We start from the raw sequence: 22065 nt of genomic DNA, 5'->3' as shown, positions 1-22065 counted from the left end.
GGATAGTTTGCTGGGTAGTGAACTTGGAGGCTACTATTATATTGATGTAATTTTTTGCATAATAATTGATAATAACTAATTCCTGGGCAATAAAAAATGGCCCATTTGGTCTGAAAATTGGCAGACTATTATCTAAAAAGTTAATAGCCAACTAGGATACAGATCTATAAAAATGATTAAAAAAACAAAATCCAGGCCGCGCCTGTGGCTGAGTGGGTAGGGGGCCAGCCCCATATACTGAGAGTGGCGGGTTCAAACCAGGGGCCGGCCAAACTGCAACAACAAAAAAATAGCCAGATGTTGTGGCGGTGCCTGTAGTCCCAGCTACTCAGGAGGCTAGGCAAGAGAATCGCCTAAGCCAAGGAGTTGGAGGTTGCTGTGAACTGTGTGATGCCACAGCACTCTACCAAGGGTGAAAAAGTAAGACTCTATCTCTTAAAAAAAAAAAAAATCCAAATAATATTATAATAATCAGCTTTAAGTATGATCCAAAGATGTGAGTCAGTCCAATGAACCAAACTTTTTTTTCTTTTTTGAGACAGAGTCTCAAGTTGTTGCCCTGGGTAGAGTGCCATGGTGTCACAGCTCACAGCAACCTCAAACTTGGGCTTAAGTGATTCTCTTGCCTCAGCCTCCCAAGTAGCTGGGGTTACAGGTGCCCACCACAATGCCCGGCTATATTTTGGTTGTAGTTGTCATTGTATGGCAGGCCCAGGCTGGATTCAAACCTGCCAGCTCTGGTGTATGTGGCTGGTGCCTTAGCCACTTGAGCTATAGGCGCTGAGTGACCAAACTTATTTTATTATGAAAGAAATAAAATTAACAACGAAAACAGCCTGGGAAATGATGGCAAATAGGTATATAGTCCTGCTTTCATGAACTAATATATAGAAATATTGTCTTCCAGTAGCAGACAGAAACTCAGAATTAGAATTTACTTTTTCTTTCAGACATGAAGATGCTAGAGCCATGTCCAAGTTTTAAGCTATTATTTTTTTTGGTTATGTAACTATTACATGCACAGAAAGTTAGTAAGAAACACACCTTAGAGCTATATTAATACAAAATAGGCAAAAATATACAAAATTAATAAAAAATTCACCTCCCCTACAACCCTACAATCAGAAATCCAGAAGATTTAATTCCTTCTAAAAAGGTTAATTATATAAAGTTTCTTTCAGCAATTTGCATTACAGAGATTATTAAGAAGCTCAGATTTAAACTGGAGAGAGAAAAAAGTGGGGAGAGGGAGACAGAATTGGTTTAAGTATGCTAAGTTTTGCTGAGACTATATCAAACTTAAAAACTGTGCATCAAAGGACATAATCCACAGAGTGAAAAGGCTACCTGTAGGATTGGAGAAAATTTTTGCAAATCATGTAATATCTAGAATATGGAAAGAACTTCTGTAACCCAACAACAAGGAAATACCCAAATAACCCAAATAAAAAATGAACAAAAAGCAGTATAGTAGTTGCTCAAAAAATTAAAAATGAGATTATTATATGTTCCAGCAACCCCACTTCTGTGTATATATTTGAAAGAATTACAAGCAGGATCTCGAAGTGATATTTACACATCCATCCACATTTATAGCAGCAATATTCACAATACTAAGTGGTGATACAACTCTAATATTCATTGACAAAGGAATGTATAAAGTAAGTGTGGAATATATATTCAATGGAGTATTATTCATCCCTACAAAGAATGAATGACATGAATGAATTTTGATGACATTTTGCTAAGTGAGGTAAGATAGTCACAAAAAGACATTTATATGTGCATATGAAGTATCTAAAGTAGGAAGAGAAAGTAGAATGATGATCACCAGGGGCTGAAGGGAGAGGGAAATGGGAAGTTGTGGTTTAATGGGAATAGATTTTTATTTTTATAAGATGAAACAGTTCTGGGGATTTGTTGTACAATGATGTGAATATACTTAACACTGATGAACTTTACACATGAAAATGGCTGAGATAAATTTTATGTCATGTGTGTCTTTTCTTTTCTTTTTGAGACAGGGTCTTGTTTTGTTGCCTGGATTAGAATGGAGTGGTGTTATCATAGCTCGCTGCAACCTCAAACTCCTCAGCCTCAAGTGATTCTCCTGTTTAACCCTTAAGCCTTACTCAGTCTGGTCTCAAATCCCTGGCCTCAAGCAATCCTCTTGGTTCAGCCTCCCAAAATGCTAGGATTATAGGCATTAGCCACCATGCTTGACCATTATGTGTTTTAAGAACACAACTAAGAAAACAAACAAGATAAGCTCATTTTGAAAGCAGGCAGTTAAAAAAAAAAAACAACAAACAAAAAAAGACAATGACAAGGGCTGACTAGCTAGATTAGAAACAAAGACAAAGAAGAAAGTGATACTATAAAAGTGTATGCTTGTTCTATTCTAGGAATATGGAGTAAATGAACTTTGTCATATTTCTTCATTTTCCTAAGTGCAAATAAAACCCTTGATATACATATCTATTATCTATCTATCTATCTATCTATCTATCTATCTATCTATCTATCTATCTATCTATCTATCTATCTATCTGTGTCTATGTGTATGTGTGTGTATATATATTTATTTATTGTGAAACACAAAATATAGCAATCAAAATTAAAAATTTAGTGAATGTTTTCAATGGCATAATGAAGGAGATAGAAGAATAAATCAATAAACAGGAAGATAGAACAATATAAATAATAGAATCTGAATTGGTAGAATATAGACTGATAAAAAATAAACAGGCTATGGAGTACTGTGGAACTATAACAAAAGATTTAACTTTCATGTCTTTGGAGTCCTGGAAAGAAAGAAGAAAGCCCCTGGGTGGGGCTGAAAAAGTACTTGGAGAAATAATGCCTGAAAACTCTCTAAATTTTGCACAAATTAGTAATAAATAAATGTACAGATTTATAAATCTGAACAAACTGCTAGTAAGATCAATCCAAAGAAATTCTTCATGAGACACATCTCAGTCAAACTTTTGAACACTACTATAAAAACAAAGAAAAATACTCTCCACTTATACAGGAAAAATAATTTAAATTACAGTGGATTTTTCTTTAGAAGCCATGGAGGTTGGAATGAAGTGGCAGAATATTATTCAGACATTGAAAGAAAAGAACTGTCAATCCAGAATGTAATATCCAGCAAAAATATCCTTAAGAAACGAAGGGGAAATAAACATACTCTCAAATGAGAAAAAATTAAGGAATTTGTTGCCAGCAAACCTACTCTGAAATAATGCTTTAAGGATGCTTTCTAAATAAAAGGGAAATGGTAAGAGAAGGAAACCTAGAACATTAGAAAGGAAAAAAGAAATAGTAAGCAAAAATATTGATAAATATAATGGTCTTTCTCATCTTCAGTTTTCTAAATTATGTTTGATGGTTGAAACAAGGTCTGATATGGTTCTAAATGTATGTAGTGGAAATATTTAATATAATTATAAGAGATAAGGTAAAGGGATATAAAGGGATATTGAAGTTTCTGTACTTCACGCAAACTGGTAAAGTAACACACTAGATTGTCAGAGTGATGTATATATAATGCAATTTTAAGCAGCTATTAAAAAGCTAAGCTGAATGATGCCCCATGATTATATTAATGTACACAGCTATGATTTAATAATAAAAAAAAAAGCTAAGCTATACAAAGTGATACACGGATAGCCACTATAGATAAAAAGGGAAATTGTAAAAACTTCCAAGTCATGCATAAGAAAATAAGACAGAGAAATGAAAAACAGAGTGAACCAACATAACAGCAAAAAAAATGGCTGACATAAACTCTAACATATCAATAATTACATTAAATATAAATGACCTAAAAATAGAAATTAAAAGACAGACTTGGTAAAGTGTATTAAAAACATGACCTAACTACATCACGTTTAGAAGACATTCACTTGAAATATGATATACATAGGTCAAAAGTAAAAGTATAGATAAAACTATATCATGCCAATATTAATTAATAAACACAGAAGTAGCTATATTAGTGTCAGATAAAATAACCTTCAGTGTAAAAAAATTATCAGAGACAGAAAACAATTATGTAATGTTGACAGGATCATTTCAACAAGGTGGCATAGCAATCCTAAAAGTGTACGCATCAAAGAAGTTGCAAAATGTATGAAGCAGTCACTGATACAACTTTTCAGTTTCAGAAAAGTCCACAATTATAGTTGGAGACTTTAAAACTTTTATCTTAACATTTGCTATAACAACTAGTCAGAATAATGGTAAGAATACAGAGACATTCAACAAACCATCAACCAATAGGGTCTAAACTACATATATAAAACACTCCATCTAACATCAGCAGAATATAATTCTTTGAATTGCCCAAGGTAGACCATATCCTAAATGATAAAGTGAATTTCAATGAATTTATTTTTTAATCATTTTTTTCCTTTTATTATTTTTTAATTTTTTTATTATTATTTTGTATTTTGTATATTGATGCATTTATGGGGTTCAGTGTACTGCTTTGATATACAATGTGAAATGCTTACATTGAACTAACACATCCATCAAAATTATACTCATTTCTTAATAGTTTTGAAATGTATCATTGCATCATGCACATTAGGTGAGGTCCCCCCAAATAACCTCCCTCCTCCCATATCCCCCCTCCCCTCTCTGTCCTCTTCCCTTCTACTTTCTGGACTATAATTATGTTTTGCCATTCATATGAGTGTGTAGGTGATTATATATTGATTTCATAGTAGTATTGAGTACATTGGATACTTTTTTCCCCATTCTTGAGATAACTTTACTAAGAAGAATATGTTCCAGCTCCATCCAGGTAAACATAAAAGATGTGAAGTCTCCATCTTTTTTATGGCTGCATAGTATTCCATGGTGTACATATACCACAATTTGTTAATCAATTCATGGGTTGATGGGCACTTGGGCTGTTTCCATGTCTTGGCAATTATGAATTGGGCTGCAATAAACATTCTGGTGCAAATGTCCTTGTTGTAAAATAATTTTTGATCATCTGGGTATATACCTAGTAGAGGTATTGCAGGATTGAACAGTAGGTCTACATTTAGTTCCTTGAGTGTTCTCCAAACTTCTTTCCAAAAAGGTTGTATTAGCTTGCATTCCCACCAGAAGCGTAGAAGCGTTCTCCTCTCTCTGCATCTGTACCAACATCTGCAGTTTTGGGATTTTGTGATATGGGCTAGTCTTACTGGAGTTAGATAATATCTCAAAGTGGTTTTGATTTGCATTTCTCTGATGATGAACAATGATGAGCATTTTTTCATGTGTTTGTAGGCCATGCACCTGTCTTCATCAGAGAAGTTTTTGTTCAAGTCTCTTGCCCACATAGAAATGGGGTTATTTATTCTTTTCTTATTGATTAGTTTGAGTTCTCTGTAGATTCTAGTTATCAGACCTTTGTTGGAAGCATAACCTGCAAAAATCTTCTCTCATCCTGAAGGTTGTCTGTTTGCTTTACTTACTGTGCTCTTGGCTGTGCAAAAGCTTTTTAGTTTGATCAGATCCCAGTAATGTATTTTTGGTGTTGCTTCAATTGCCCGGGGCAGGGGGTGGGGGGTCCTCCTCATAAAATATTCTCCCAGGCTGATTTCCTCAAGTGTTTTCCCTGCACCCTCTTCTAGTATTTTTACAGTTTGATGTCTTAAATTTAAATCTTTTATCTAGTGAGAATCAATTTTTGTTAATGGAGAAAGATGGGAGTCCAGTTTCAGTCTTCTAGAGGTTGCCAGCAAGTTCACCCAGCACCATTTGTTAAATAGGGAGTCTTTCCCACATTGAATATTTTTGATAGGCTTGTTGAAGATCAAATGACAGTAAGTAGCTGGGTTCATCTCTTGGTTCTCTATTCTGTTCCATAAATCTACCGATGTGTTTTTGTGTCAGTACCATGCTGTTTTGATCACTATAGATTTACAGTATAGCCTGAAATCTGGTAACGTGATACCTCCTGATTTGTTCTTATATCTGAGTAATGTATTTGCTATATGAAGTTTTTTCTGGTTCCATAAAATGAAGTACTATTTTTTCTAGTTTTTTAAAGTATGACAATGGTGCTTTAATAGGGATTGCATTAAATCTGTAGATTGCTTTGGGTAGTATGGACATTTTAACAATGTTGAGTCTTCCCAGCCATGAGTATGGTATGTTTTTCCATTTGTTAACATCTTCAGCTATTTCTTTTCTCAGAGTTTCATAGTTGTCTTTATAGAAATCTTTCACATCCTTTGTTAGGTAAATTCCCAGATATTTCGTCTTCTTTGGCACTACTGTAGAAGGAATAGTGTCCTTGACTATATTTTCAGCTCAACTATTGTTGGCATATATAAAAGTTACTTATTTGTAAGCATTGATTTTGTATCCTGATCAAAATATTGCTGTATTCCTTGACCACTTCTAAGAGTTTTGAAGTTGAGTCCCTGGGATTTTCCAGGTATAGGATCATATCATCAGTGAAAAGTGAGAGTTTGATCTCTTCTGACCCTATTTGAATACCCTTGATCACCTTCTCTTGCCTGATCTTGATGGTTAGGACTTCCATTACTATGTTGAATAGCAGCAAAGACAGTGGGCATCCTTGCCTCATTCTTGATTTGAGTGGAAATGTTTTCAATTTTACACCATTCAATATGACATTGGCTGTGGGTTTGCTGAGGATGGCCTCTATCAGTTTAAGAAATGTCCCTTCTATGCCTATTTTCTTAAGTGTTCTGATCATGAAATGATGCTGGATATTATCAAAAGCTTTTTCCGCATCAACTGAGAGAATCATATGGTCTTTGTTTTTTATTTTATTGATGTGATGTATTATATTTATAGATTTGCATATGTTGAACCAACGCTGTATCCCTGGAATAAAACAAACTTGATCAGGGTGTAAAATTTTTTTTGATGTGTTGTTGAATTCTGTTTGCTAAGATCTTATTGAATATTTTTGTATCAATATTCATTAATGATATTTGTCTATAATTTTCTTTCTTTGTTGGATCCTTTCCTGGTTTGGGGATCAGGGTGATATTTGCTTCATAGATGTATTGGAAGTATTCCTTCTTTTTCTATGCTTTGGTAAAGGTTCTATAATATAGGTACTAGTTCTTCTTGAAAGGTTTGATAGAATTTGGATGTGAAGCCATCTGGTCCCGGACTTTTCTTTTTGGGAGATTTTGTATTGTTGATGCTATTTCATTGATTGATATAGGTCTATTCAAGATTTCTAATTCTTCCTGGTTGAGTCTAGGAAGGTGGCGTGCTTCCAGGTATTGGTCCATTTCCTTCAGATTTTCATATTTCTGGGAACAGAGATTTTTGTAGTAATCATTGAGGATTTTTTTTGAATTTCTGACATGTCTGTTGTTATTTCCTCTTTATCATTTCTGTTAGATAATATTAGAAATTTTACTTTTCTGTTTCTGGTTAGGTGGGCCAAAGGTTTATCAATTTTATTAATCTTTTCAAAAAAGCAACTTTTGTTTCATTGATCTTCTGAATGATTCTTTTGTTTTCAATTTCATTTAATTCTGCCCTAATTTTGGTTATTTCTTTTCTTCTGCTGGGTTTGGGGTTGACATGTTCTTCTTTTTCCAGCTGCTTGAGATAATCCATTAGTTGTTGTCTTCCTCTCTTTCTGTTTTCTTGATGAAGGCTTCCAATGCTATAAATTTCCCTCTTAGCACTGCCTTTGCAGTATCCCACAGGTTTTGATAATTTGTGTCTTCATTATCATTTTGTTTCAAAAATTTGGTGATTTCCTTCTTAATCTTGTCATTGACCCAGTTATCATTCAGCCTAAGATTATTTAGTTTCCAAGACTTTGTTTGAGTATGAAGATTCCCATTGCTGTTGAGTTCAACTTTTATTCCATGGTGGTCCAAGAAGATACAAGTAATAATTTCTATTCTTTTAAATTTGCTGAGGTTAGATTTGTGTCCTAGGATATGATCTATTTTGGAGGATGATCCATGGGCTGATAAGAAGAATGTATATTCAGTTTTATTGGGATGAAATATTCTGTAGAGGTCTATAAAGTCCATTTGTTCTAGGGTCAGGTTTAAGTCTAATATTTCATCCTTTAGTTTCTTCTTGGAGGATCTATCCAAAACTGTGAAAGGGGTGTTAAAAATCTCCTACTATTTTTTTTTTTTTTTTTTTTGTGGTTTTTGGCCGGGGCTGGGTTTGAACCTGCCACCTCCGGCATATGGGACCAGCGCCCTACTCCTTGAGCCACAGGCGCTGCCCAAAATCTCCTACTATTATAGTGCAGGAAGATATCAAGTTGTTCATATTCATTAGGGTTTGCTTTATAAATTGAGGAGCATTCTGATAGGGTGTATAAATGTTAATTATTGAAATCTCTTCATGTTGGGTGTTTCCCTTGATAAATATATAGTGACCATCCTTATCTTTCTTTTATCTTTGTTGGTTTAAAGACAATTGTATCTGCAACTAAAATGGCAACCCCTGCTTTTTCTGGATTTCATTTGCCTGTATTAGAGAAGTCCACCCCTTCACCCTGAGTCTATTTTTATCCTTTAAGGTAAGATGAGATTCTTGACACAGCTGATATCTGGTCTGAGTTTATGTATCCCGTCAGCCATCCTGTGCCCTTTAGAGGACAATTTAAACCATTCATATTAATTGAGAGAATTGATAAGCTTGGTTGTGTTTTGGGTGTCATGATTTTTGAATGTCCAGTGGACATTTTTAATCTTTTCACCACTGTGGAAGTTTGGTTTTGTTCAAAAATTTCTGGTTGAGTTTACTTTGGAGGTAGGGCTTTGTGCTGGTCATTGTGGAGGATGAGTCTGAGGATATCCCAGAGAGCTGGTTTAGTTATGACAAATTTCTTTAACATGTGTCTGTCATTAAAGTATTTGATTTCTCCATCACAAATGAAACTCAATTTAGCTGGATACAGGATTGATCCTGGGATGAAAGTTGTTTCATTTTAGGAGATTGAAGGTTGATGACCATCCTCTTCTGCCTTGAAACGTTTCAGCTGAGAGATCTGCAGTCATTCTAATATTTCTCCCTTTGTAGGTAATGCAGTCATTCTAATATTTCTCCCTTTGTAGGTGATGCTTTCCTTATGTCTGGCTGCTTGCAGAATTTTCTCCTTTGCCTTAACTTTGGCAAAGTTAATCACAATGTGTCTAGGGGATGCTTTATTTGAATTGGGTCTTGCTGGGGTTCTGAAACTGTCTAATATCTGAAGTTCTGTATCTCTTCCAATGTTTGGTAAATTCTACTCCAAAATCTCTTGGAGTCGGGCAGTGCCTGTGGCTCAGTGAATAGGAAGCCAGCCCCATATACTGAGGGTGGTGGGTTCAAACCCGGCCCCAGCCAAAATGCAATAACAAAAAATAGACAGGCATTGTGGTGGGCACCTGTAGTCCCAGCTACGTGGGAGGCTGAGGCAAGAGAATTGCCTAAGCCCAAGAGCTGGAGGTTTTGGTGAGCTGTGACGTGACAAAGTTGAGACTCTGTCTAAAAAAAAAAAAAAAAAACTCTTGGAGTAGAGCATCTGTATCTTTAGGACCATCCTCTTCTCTTTCGGGAATTCCTATAAGATGAATGTTTGATGTTTTGGAGTGATCCCACAACTCTCTCAGGGAATGATCACTTTTTGCTCTTCATTTTTCTGCCACTTTGAGAGTTTGGGAACATTCAAAAGCTTTGTCTTTAGCCTTAGAGGTCCTTTCTTCTGCCTGGTTAGCTGTATTACTGAAGGATTCTACTGTATTTCAGAGCTCCTCAACTACCTTTTTCATTTCCTAGAACTCTGCTATCTCTTTTCTCATTATGTCCATATCTTTGGTGACTTTGTCTTTGAATTCATTAATTTCTTGAGACAACTTTAGAACTACTCTTTGGAATTCAATTTCTATCTTTTCCATTCTATTAACCTTATTTGCCATCCATATTCTGAATTGGATTTCTGACATTGATGCCATTTGTCTATGCATGGCATCTTCATTTGTATCTCCTTTGTCAATTCTTGGGGAGATTGATCTACTCTGGTTATTCATGTTGCCAGAGTTCTTCTGTTAGGTCTGCACTATGTTTATTTTCCATTGTTTGGTTATTAGAACTGGTAGGGTGAGATTGAATTGGGGTTCCCACATAGTAGATATAGCCCCTTACCAAAGCTCTAGGTTTTGTAATTGTGGCCTATCTCCTACAACCTTACAAAGTCCCCTTTCAGAGTTTTGGCTGAAGACACTGAGGACCTACTTGGTGAGATAGTGCAAGTTAGCTTTGTTTTGATATCAGCCAACCTCTACCCTATACTAAGAAGCCACAGTATTAGGTTTAAATCTTGACTGTGAAGAGATACAAATAGCTGCGGCGCCCGGCCCCCACCCTTCAGTTCTTTTCCACTACAGACCTTTGTAAATCAACCTCAGAATGTCCCCAAGTGAACAGCCCCAGATGTGAGTTTCAATTAAATTGTCTCAGGCAGTGCAAACCCTGCTCAACAAAGAGGGATTCAAGGGTCTCCAACAGCACAATTGGAGCCAGGGATCCAGGCCCCCACCTGCCAGACTCAGTCCATACTGTTGTCCGCTTCTCTGCTCACAGGCCCAGTTGAAGTGAGGGGCCACATGCCCACCCATGGGTCTCAGTCCACACCTTGCAAGTCTCTGCTTGCCAGCCCAGTTGGAGTCAGGGGCCTGCCAGACCAGTCTCAGTTGGCTCTGTTGGAGTCAGGGCACTATGCCCTGCCCGCAGGTCTCAATCCTCACCTGGTAAGCCTGTGCTCACTGCTGGCTAGAGACAGGGGACCATGCCCTTGCCTTCAGGTCTTGGTTCACACCCAGTAAGCCTCTGCTGGAGGGACCACGCCCTTACCCTCAGGTTTCAGTCCATGCCTGGCAAGCCTCTGTTCACAGGCCCAGAAGGGTCTGGGGATCAGCCCTGCCTGCTGAACTCAGTCCACAGGGCAACCACTTTCCCACTGTGGGTGCCATCAGAGCTGGGGGTTCTGCACCCTGTCTCACCAGACACAGCCCAAATTGAGGGTCAATACCACCACTGGCTGGGCATAGTCATAACCAGGGGATTCCTCCTGCTCCCACCAAGTGTCTGTTTCTTCCCACACCCTCTTTCTTCCCTGTTAGTCACAGATTCTTCCCCGATGGTTGGTGGTCCACACTATGCCAAGATCTCTCAGAACAAGACCAAACACTCTGTGCTCTGCAGGGGGCAGAACTTTAGACTGCCATGCAAGGAGGGAAGGGTGGACTGGGAGTTTGGACTTGAGGGAGAAAATATCTGTTCAATTTTATGCCTGGTGGGTGTTGTCTAGGTTCATAAGTGGGACCTCCCTGGAGAAAGAGACCTGGTGTTTAGTGGCTCTCTCCAGCAAGGTACAATGAGAGGTCTTTTGTTCCCTGCTCACTTGCAGATAGCCTGCAGTGGGCCTCCTGCTTGAGGGAGGGGTCTCCCATCCTCAAGCTGATAGGCTTTGTCCTTGTAATTTATTTTCTTGAATGCTCTTTCTTGGAATTACAGCTTGCCGAACTTCTTTCTTGGTTCAGCTTCCCACCTTTGGCTTCTTAGAGTCCAATTCCATCCAGTTTTTCTCCATCTGGTCAGCAGCCTCTGCCGAGGGTTGCTACCAGTCGGCCATATTTCCAGAATCCCCAACTTCAATGAATTTAAAAGAATTAAAATTGTACAGAATATGATTGCCAACCATAATGAAATCATCATAGAAATTATTAATAGAAAAATAAGAGAAAAATCACTAAATACAAAACCACACACTTCTAAATAATTCATGGGCCAAAGAGAAAGGTCTCAAGTGAAACAAACAAAAAAAATTGTTGTAATGAATAAAAATGAAAATATAATATATTGTAATTTGTGAGACACAGTTAAAGCAATGTTAAAAGGGAAAATTTATAGCACTAAATGCATACATTAGAAAAGAGGAAAGTCTCAAAACAATAAACTCAGCTTTTACTTCAAAAACCTAGGGAAAAAAGAGCAAAGTAAATCTAAAGCAAGGAGAAAAAAGGGAATGTGAAAGCTAATGGAGAAAATAAGTAAAACAAAGATCTGCTTCCTTGAAAAGATCAATAAAATTGGTAAACCTCTGCAAGACTAAAAATAAAAAAAGACATAATCAATATTGAAGTGAAACAATGGATGTTATTTGATACTCTGTAGAAATCAAAAGGACAATAAAGGAGTTCAATGAACAACTTTATACACATAAATTTGATAACTTAAATGAAATGGACCGATTCCTCAAAAAACACAAACTTATACAACTCAATATGAAATAGATAATTTGATTAGTTCTATTATTCCAAAGAAAATTGAATTTTTAATTTTAGAAATCTTCTCACAAAGAAAAGTCACCATGCCTGGACAGTTCCACTGAAGAATTATACCAGACATTTAAATAATTAACATTGATCTATACAATCTCTTCCAGAAAACAGAAAGAGAAGAATATTTCTCAATTCATTTTTGAAGTATTCCCTAATAAAAAAACCAGACAAAAACAGTACAAAAAATAAAACTCATGAATAAAGAAGCAGAAATTGTTTTTTTGTTTTGGGTTTTTTTTGAGATGATCTCACTTTGTCACCCTCGGTAGAGTGCTGTGGCATCACAATTCACAGAAACCTCAAACTCTTGAGCTCAAGTGATCCTCTTGCCTCAATTTTTCATTTTTTGTAGAGATAGGATCTCACTTTTGTTCAGGCTGCTCTCAAACTCCTGAGCTCAGGCAATCCACCCACCTCAGCCTCTCAGAGTGCTAGGATTACAGGAGTGAGCCACTGCTTCCCACCAGAAGCAAAAATTCTTAACATAGTAACAGCAAGCAAAACTCAGCAATATAGAAGAGAATTATAAACCAGACCAAATAGGGTTTATTCTAGGGATGCAAGATAGTTTAATATTAAGTCAATTTAAGTGAAGTCTTCCATATTTACAGGTTATAGAAGAAAAATCACATGATCTTATCAATAGGTACAGAGAAAGCACTTGAGAAAACTAAACACACACTCATAATAAACACTCAGAAAACTAGGACTCGAGTGAAGTCTGATATGGAGCACCTCTAAAAACCCTACAGCTAACATTACAATTAATGGTGAAAAACTGTATGTTTTGGGAACAAAACAAGGATGTTCACCACTCTTATTCAACATAAAGCCAGAGGTTCTAGCTGGTGCAAAAAGCAAGAGAAGAAAATAAATAATATAGAATGTGGAAAGGGTGGAATAAAACTATTCCTATTTTCACTTGGTCTTAGCCCACGGCCAAGAAGTGATTACTCATCCTGTTTTCAGATGGCATGACTATCTACATAGAAAATACCAAGAATGTACAAAAAAAGTCAATAGGAGTAACAAGTGAGTTCAGCTTTTCAGAATGTGAGATAAATACCCAAAAAAAATCAATTGCTTTTCTACATATATGCAATGAATACATGGACACCAAAACTAAAAAATCAATTTCATTTAAAATCACTAACCCCTCCCCCAAATAGCTGTAAATCAAAAAAAAAAAAAAATGTGGAAGAATGTTATGTTGAAAAGTACAAAACACTGATGAAAGAAATAAAAAATCTAAGTAGAGATACATATTATGTTTATGGACTAGACATTTTATATAGTAAGAATGCCAGTTGTCCCCAGATCATTATATAGGTTTAATTTAATCTCTATCAGAATTCCAGCAAGATTGTAGATATAAGGGTGGCGCCTATGGCTCAAGGAGTGGGGTACCGGCCCCAAATACTGGAGGTGGTTGGCTTGAACCTGGCCCCGGCCAAAAAAAAAAAAAGATTGTAGATTTAGACAAGATTATTATAAAATTCATATGGAAAGGCAAAGGAAGTAAAATAGTTAAAATAATTTTTTATAAAAAAGAATAAAGTAGAAGAAAATTTTTTCTACACTCATTTTATAACTACTAAGTCAGGGCTATATGGTATGGGTGGATAGATAGACACAAATACCAAAGAAACAGAATAGAATCTGAGAAGTAGACCCACACAAATATGCCCAAACGATATTTGACAAAGGTGCAAAAAACAATTCAAAGAAGGTAGAATAGTTATTTTAACAAATGATGCTAGAGTAATTGGACATCCATGGGTGGAAAAAGGAACCACAACCCAACCTCTCACCTTCTGCAAAAATTAACTTAGAATAGATTGTGAACTTCAATGAAAAATTTAAAAAAAAAAATTAGAAAAATACATAGGAGAAAATCTTCATGATCCAAGGATAGGCAAAAAGTTCTTAGATTTGATTCCAAACTCATAAATCATAAAAAGAAAAATTGATAAACTCCACTTCGTCGAAATTCAAAACTTCTTTTTCAAAGGACAGTATGAAAAACAGGCTATGGACAAAGAGAAATATTTGCAAACCACACAAAGGACTATTATTTAGATTAAAAGACTCCCAAAACTCAAAAGTGAAAACCAAACAATCCAACTAGAAAAATGACAAAAGAAATAGATGTTACTGAAGAGAATATGTGAATAGCAAATAAACAGATTAAAAGATGTTTGACATCATTAGCCATCAGGGAAATGTAAATTAAAACCACAATGAGATACCATTACATAACGATCAGAGCTCAGAGTGGAAGGATGTGAAAAACTGGATGATTCAGACATATATTGCTGGTGTGAGTGTAAAATGCTGAGGCTACTTTGGAAAACAACTGGGCATTTTCTCAAAAATTAAACTTGCAACCATGATGTGATTTAGTAATTGTACTGCTGGACATTTATCACAGAGAAAGGAAAACTCATAATCACTCAAATGTGCACATGAATGTTTATAGCAGTTTTATTCACAATAGCCTTAAGCTGGAAACAACCTACACGTCCGTTAAAGACATGATTGCAAGAGGGACTTTACCTAACAAATACAGTCAGTGTAACCTGGCTTATTTACCCTCAATGAATCCCCAACAATAAAAAAAAAAAAAAGTGAATGATGAAACAAACCCTTTTACATGCACAACATGGAATACCACTTGGTGGTAAAGTGTGTGTGTGCTACTGATACACACAACAACCTTGCATAAATCTCCAGAGAATTATGCTGAGTGATAAAGTCCCACCCCAAATGCTACGGTCTGTGCAATTGCATTTATATAACATCCTGGAAATGGAAAAATTATAAAAATAGAGAATATATTAATAGCCTGGGGTAAAGAAGGGGTGGTGGCCCAAGGGAGGTGAGCAAGGTTTTAAAAGAGCAACATGAGAGATCCTTATAGTGATGAAAAAAATTTTTTTTTGAAATCAATGGCAATATCTTGGCTATGAACCTGTACTGTACTTTTGTAAGATTTTACCATTGAGGAAACTGGAGAAAGTGTATACAGAATATCTCATTATTTTTCAGAACTGCACGTGTAGGTACAATGATCTCACATGAAAAGTTTAGTTACTAAATTAAAAACTACATTGGCATTCATCACAGAGGAAAAATATTTAGATCTCAACAGTAAAAAAAAAAGCTTCATATTAAAGAAATAGTGTCAATAATATTTGGAGAAATATTTATAGCCTTAAATGATTTTGTAAAAGTAGAAGACTGAAAAGCATAAACTAAATGTCAATTTAGTAAGTTCAAAGAAGAACGGAATAAACCTGGAGTAAGAAGAAGGAAGGAGAAAATAAGAGCAGAAATCTATAAAATGAACAAGAGTTACAAGAGAGTAACTTTGGTGAGTTCAAAGTTATTGGTGTTTGAACCAATAACCAAAGTTCAAAAGTTTTCTCAATAAAGAGCAATAAATTGACACACCCGTTGAAGATTAATCCAGGAATAGAAGAGGTGGCACAAATAAGCACTGTCGCATGCCATAAAAATTAAAGGGAGTAGAGGATACTGCAACCAGCCTTACCTGAGTAAATAAGACTGAGGTTAAGGGAACAAATTCCTTGAAAAAGAAAACTTACTTTATGGGGGCAAGACATGATTGCAAGAGGGACTTTACCTAACAGTTGCAATCAGTGTAATCTGGCTTATTGTACCCTCAATGAATCCCCAACAATAAAAAAAAAGAAAAAAAATCAAAAAAAAAAAAGAAAAAAAAAAGAAAAAGAAAACTTACCAAAATTGACTCTAGAAAAAACAGAAGTGCGACTTCTTGCAGTGATTTAGTAGATCACAAAAGGCTATTGATCTTCCCACTGAAAACAAAAAATCAGATAAAGTACAAAATTTATATTTTTTAAGTCAATGCAGAGTCATAGATAGATGACAAGGATTGGATGAACTGAAATTCTAGAGAAGGAAGATCTTGTCTAGGTAAGCTTTGGGCCATTTGCTGACTCTGGGCTAGGTTTGAGGACTAGACTTGGCCTCCTGGGTAGTAGAGAACCACATAATGCTTTGGACAGTCATGTAGGTGGATGTGATGAATTAGAATTAGAAGTGCTTCAAAATATTTAAGCATAATGGAAATACAAAGTGAAACTACAATGAGACAATACTACCTACTCACCAGAATGGCTAAAATTAAAGACTGACAACACCAAATGCTGGTGAAGATGTGGACTTAGTGGACCTGGTAGGGATGTAAATTGTTTCAGCCACTTTAGGAAACTATTTGACAGCTTTTATGAAGTTAAAAATACACTACAACAATTCTAATGAGAAAGATTGAAGTACTGATCTAGGCAACAACATGAATGAATCTCACTCACATCATATTGAGTGAAAGAAGACAGTTACAACAGAAAACATATTATATGATTCCAATTACAAGAAGTTCAAGAACTAGCAATATTAATCTATTATAATAGAAGTCAGAATAGTGGTTACTTCTTGGTGGAGAAATATTTTCTGGGAAGGGGCACAAAGAAAACTTCTGGTGTGATGGAAATATTTTATATCTCCATCTGGTTAGTGATTACACAGAAGAATACATACAAAAATTGCAAAGAGTTATACCCTTAAGATTTGTTCATTTTAATTGTAATTCATTTGAAAAGCCAATGATGCCTCTAAAATACATGATAAAAGAAAGATACAGGTAAATAAAGTAGAAGTGATACCTGTATAAAAAGGATGGATGGTGGGAATGTTATCAATTAAGGGTAATGGTTAATTCGATTCTGGATATCTGAAGTCCTAAAGTTTTACCAGACGTTTATTATTGCAGTCTCAGATTATAAACAATTCCCTTCCACACCCCACCCACTGCTGATTCATCCTTCATGTATCCGTTTGCTGAGTCTCATCTACTCCACCCTATAAAAATACAGTTCACTTCTGCAGCACCATGACACATAAAGCAGGGTTACCCAGATTATTCTACTGCTGAGTGGGCAGCTTCTGAGGCCTCATGCCCAGGGCTCTCATGCCCTATGTTTTGCCCAGGACATTCTCCTGGGGTATCCCTGACTACCTCCATCACCTTGGGCCTTTCACAGTTTTATAAACTCAGCATTTACCCTGTAACTATGTTATGAGACTGGTGGATTAGATGCATCATTTGATTTACGCCTAAGCTATATACCATTACATGTGAAAACATAAAGTCAGGTTATCATGTAAGAGCTGGGGAGTTGGGGGAGGGAGAGCTGGGCTTGAGCATTGGTGGGGAAAGTAATTCAATAAAAAAAGAGTAACATGGGGGCTGGGTGAGGTGGCTCACACCTGTAATCCTACTCTGGGAGCCAGAGGTGGATGGACTGCTTGAGCTCAGGCCTTCAGGACCAGCCTGAGCAAGAGTAAGAACCCATCTCTAAAAAACAATAGCTGGAGGGCAGTGCCTGTGGCTCAAAGGGGTAGGGTGCCGGCCCCATTCCCTGGAGGTGGTGGGTTCAAACTCAGCCCCGGCCAAAAACTGCAAAAAAAAAAAAACCCTCCAAAAACAAAAAAACAATAGCCAGGGTTGTGCTGGGCACCTGTAGTCTCAGCTACTCAGGAGGCTGAGGCAAGAGGATCCCTCAAGCCTAAAGGTTTGAGGCTGCTGTGAGCTATGAAGACACCACAGCACTCTACCAGGGCATCAAAATGAAACTCTGTCTCACCAAAAAAAAAAAAAAAAAAAGGAGTACTTTTGACTGTTTTCCATACCGGATTATGAATATTTCAGTTGTGACTGAATAGGTCTCACTTGCACACTGCTTCCCTTAAAGCTTTTGTTGGAATCTTGAAAGCTGTGCCTTTCAGTAATTATTTTTTAAAAATTGTTACAGATGTCAATCTTGGAGGAATATATACTGGAGGAATGAATTTTTTCTATTTATGCTGCCATTCATAGGTATTTTACATAGAAATAATTTCTTCATACTCTCTTGTTTCAAAATGGTTTTTAGATAATTTACAAAGTAAAACAAGTTCACACATATATTAAAATTCTTAGGTAAAGAAATCAGGGGAAGGCTAGATAGGGATAGCTCCCCCCAAAGTGAAACTATGGAGCAAATTCAGTGTCTAAAATAGCTGTTTTCAATTATGTACGCTTTATTTATTTATTTATTATTTATTTATTTAGTTAGTTTCACTTTGTCACCCTCGGTAGAGTGCTGTGGCATCATAGCTCACAGCAACCTCCAACTCCTGGGCTTAAGCGATTCTCTTGCCTCAGCCTCTCAAGTAGCTGGGACTACAGGCGGCCGCCACATCATCTGGCTATTTTTTGTTGTTGCAGTTGTCATTGTTGTTTAGCTGGCGGGGGGGGCGTAGGGGGGAGAGGGGGTGTTCAAACCTGCCAGCATCAGTGCATGTGGCTGGCGCCATAGCCACTGTGCTATGGACTCTGAGCCCAATTCTGTATGCTTTAAAAAGTGTCCTAATTGATTTTGAGCTTCTTAGCAACAAGTATAAAAAAACGAAACACAATTTCTTGCATGATTGAACCCATATACATTTATTAACTGTGGGCTTAACAGTATGGTTTATTAGCTTTCTAAAGAGAATTGAAGATGAGGACTTTATTCAAAAATGCTTACAGACAGACTAGGGGGATAGTCCCCCCCTACCCTCTTGCATTCTTGTTGGCTTTGGGAGTGGCAATGATACAGGGTTCCCCACTTCCCAGCTGAACAGGGACTCCTATTTTCTAGGCCTGGGCAAACAGGCCTTTCTAGACTACATTTGGACTCAAGCAAGATCAGAGGAAAGCAGCCTGACTGGTATCTGATCTGGGCAGCCCCTCCTGGAGTGAAGAACATACACCCTGCTGCCTCACTTGGGACATTCATTTGCTAATTGACATGGGCAGGATACTTTCTGTCAGCAGCTGAGTGTGACATGCATTTAAGACTTCCCGCTTACAGGTGAACCCCCAGACAAAAGATCCACAGGGCCTTCCCACCTGGGTTCCTCACCTCCGCTGCCAGAGGTTCTTTTGCCCGTCTTTCCTTCTCTATTCCTTTGTCTGTCGATAAATTCTGTCCTGTCGTTGATCTGCATGGTCCAGGGGCTCCTTCTTAGAATTTCTGAGACCAAGCAGTTTGGTGCAGAGATAAATTCTGGCATCAGGAATTAGATATGAATCTAGGCATTTTGCCAGGCACATAAGACTGCCATAATTCCAAGGGCTTCCTGCAGTAGTCTATCTGTCTCTCTACGTGTATCATTTGACCCAGAGTTTTGTTTTCTGGAAGCCGCCTGTTCCTTAGAGAAGATCATAGAAGGTATCTTTAAGATTAATGTAAAGTACAGTACTTTTAAGTTTTCATTGTCTGTTCTTTCTGAAGGTTCTGTTATACCTTGGATGATTTCACCAATAAAAGTGTCTTTAGTTTTCAATTACATCTTTTATGCAATTATTATGACTCATTTTTTCAGCTAAGATAAAGCAGACTCCCATCATAGCAATAAATAGCGTAGAATTTCTAGGATAAGAACATTATATTTTCTTTCTGGGTATATTTCAGTTCTCTAGTTGAAAAGTAGATTTCTTCCTATTCAGTAAAAAGCTGCTATGGATAGTAATAACAATATTAATTGGTATTGTACTTACCGGGTTGTCTTGCAAATTTCTTTTACATAAATGAGGAGAAAATCATCTCTTTTGATGCAGAAAACCTCTGATCATCTGTGTTTCTTTTCTTCTATGATGCTAGAGAAAAATACTTCCTTATGATGGCTTTAATGACAGTCTGCTTATTCTTTTTCTACCTCAACACTAGCTCTAATTGGCTCGAAAACAGGGTGTGCCTAACCACTGGGAGGTTGGGGGAAGGAAGAATGCAGATTTGGTTTTAGTTTCGTTTCTCAGGTCTGAATTTACCAAACTTCCTTTTCTGTCTGAAATGGTTTTTTAGAAGCAATGACTGTACGCTGCCATCTGGTCGGTGTAGTTAAAATCCAAAGGTTTAACATCTTTTCTTCACTTGAGAGTTTTGAAGGCTGTAGATGGATCCTGTTGTCTTGGTTAAAAACTGTGGGGTTTATTCTGTCTTGAGTGATCCCTTGGGAATTCCAGGTTTCTTTGCAGTCCCAGAGCTCCAGGAAGGAATGATCCATGTTGATATTTCACTGACTTTCAAGGGTGGACCCACTGTTTATCTCTGTTTTCCTAAAGTGTAAAGGAATGGCTTTCTGGGATGTCTTTGAGTCCCTCTATAAGAATGAATGGCTTCTGGCTTAGTTCTGCAGAGCAGAACAGGGTTTCAGACCCTGAGGGTCATATTACAGAGATTTGTCTCATCTATGGTCAGTGTCTCATCTATGGTTAGGGCTAGGTGGAAAACTGTCTGAGAGTGACAAAAATAAAAGATATTTAATAAAATTTAATAGTAACTACTGATGTTTGTTGTGTGCGATCAATCAGCTTTTGGTTTCTACATCCCACAATCAATTCATGATTATTTCAGCTGGTTTTTAAACATTGATTGGGCAATTACCATGTACCAGACATTGTTCTAAGAAAGTGCTTTATGTGAACTTATTTACTCTTCACAATAATCCCCTGAAGTAGAGACTATTTTTATCTCCATTTTACAGGTGAAAAAGCTGAGGCACAGACAAGTTAAATAACGTAACTAAAGTTTCCATATCTCAGACGTGGTAGAGAGATTTGAATCCAGGCTTCATGCCAATAATCTTAAGTCTTGGGCTTCAGGAAGAAAGAAGGTGGCTGCAAAGGAGAGTCTAGATATGACCACCAGACTCATCACCCACCCCCAGGAACCCTCCAGAAGGGGACCCTGGTCTGAGCTCTGCAGCCTGGGTTTGGGTTCTACTTTCCATCTGAACTAGTATGCAATATGGTGGTTCATGTTATATGTCAACTTGATTGTGCCAGATATTTGATCAAACATGATTCTGGGTGTTTAGGATGAATTTTACATTTAAATTGATAGACCGAGTAAAGCAGATGGCCCTCCATAATGTGAGTGGACCTCATATAATCAGTTGAAGGCCTCAATAGAACAGAAAGGCTGAGTAAGACGGAATTGCTCTTGATTGCCTTTGAGCTAATACATCATAGTTTTTCCTGCCTTCAGACCCAAAATGAAACACCATCTCTTTCTGGGTCTGGAGCCTCATAGCCTTCAACTAGGACTATGCCATCAGCTCTCCTGGTTGATCTGGAATCCTTAGATTCTCTGCATTTTCATGAGAATTTGTAAGAATTATATCCTAGAATGAAGCTATGAGGAAATAAAACTGTAGGCAGAACAGACTTGGTCCTTGTTTAGGTTGCTGAGGACATATTTGCTGAGACTCTATTATTTACAAAAAATAATATCATAGTCAATTAAAATGCAAAAGACTGAACTGTTGCTTAAGAATCATTTATGGAACAAATATTCCCCCAAGCTTTTACTGTGAAAATTTTCAAGCAGAAGATTTGAAATAATGGTGAAAGAATACTCTTTCTCTAGTGGTGTCTTATTCTATACCTAACTACTTTTAAAAAATAAATACACATCCAAAAATGCATTGCAGGCATACTTTTTCTCTCTTCCTGCATTCTGCATTCAATGTAGAGAAAATTATCTGGGTTGTTTCTTCAAAATATATCCAGCATTTGACCACCTGCCACCACTACCACCTGGCCTAAGCCCTTCTCTCTCACAGAAATATCTCTCTCACCAGT

General features: G+C 36.9%; 1 protein-coding gene across 2 annotated transcripts in view; it reads right to left on the bottom strand.

Annotated features, from left to right (window-relative positions):
• Positions 1–20128, bottom strand: part of LOC128560142 (sterile alpha motif domain-containing protein 9-like) — a 29658-nt gene extending 9530 nt beyond the window's left edge. The window contains exons 1-2 of one of the 2 annotated variants that reach the window (XM_053553670.1): positions 19981–20128; positions 16114–16192 (exon numbers count right to left, since the gene is read on the bottom strand). The gene's annotated coding sequence lies outside the window, so the exon portion shown is untranslated. The remainder of the gene's footprint in view (positions 1–16113; positions 16193–19980) is intronic. The other variant, XM_053553669.1, reaches the window with a different exon arrangement.
• Between the last annotated feature and the right edge of the window lie 1937 nt (positions 20129–22065).

Source organism: Nycticebus coucang, chromosome 11, assembly GCF_027406575.1.
Source record: "Nycticebus coucang isolate mNycCou1 chromosome 11, mNycCou1.pri, whole genome shotgun sequence".
In the NCBI taxonomy this organism is placed as follows: domain Eukaryota; kingdom Metazoa; phylum Chordata; class Mammalia; order Primates; family Lorisidae; genus Nycticebus; species Nycticebus coucang.
This window is presented reverse-complemented; position numbering and strand designations above follow the sequence as displayed.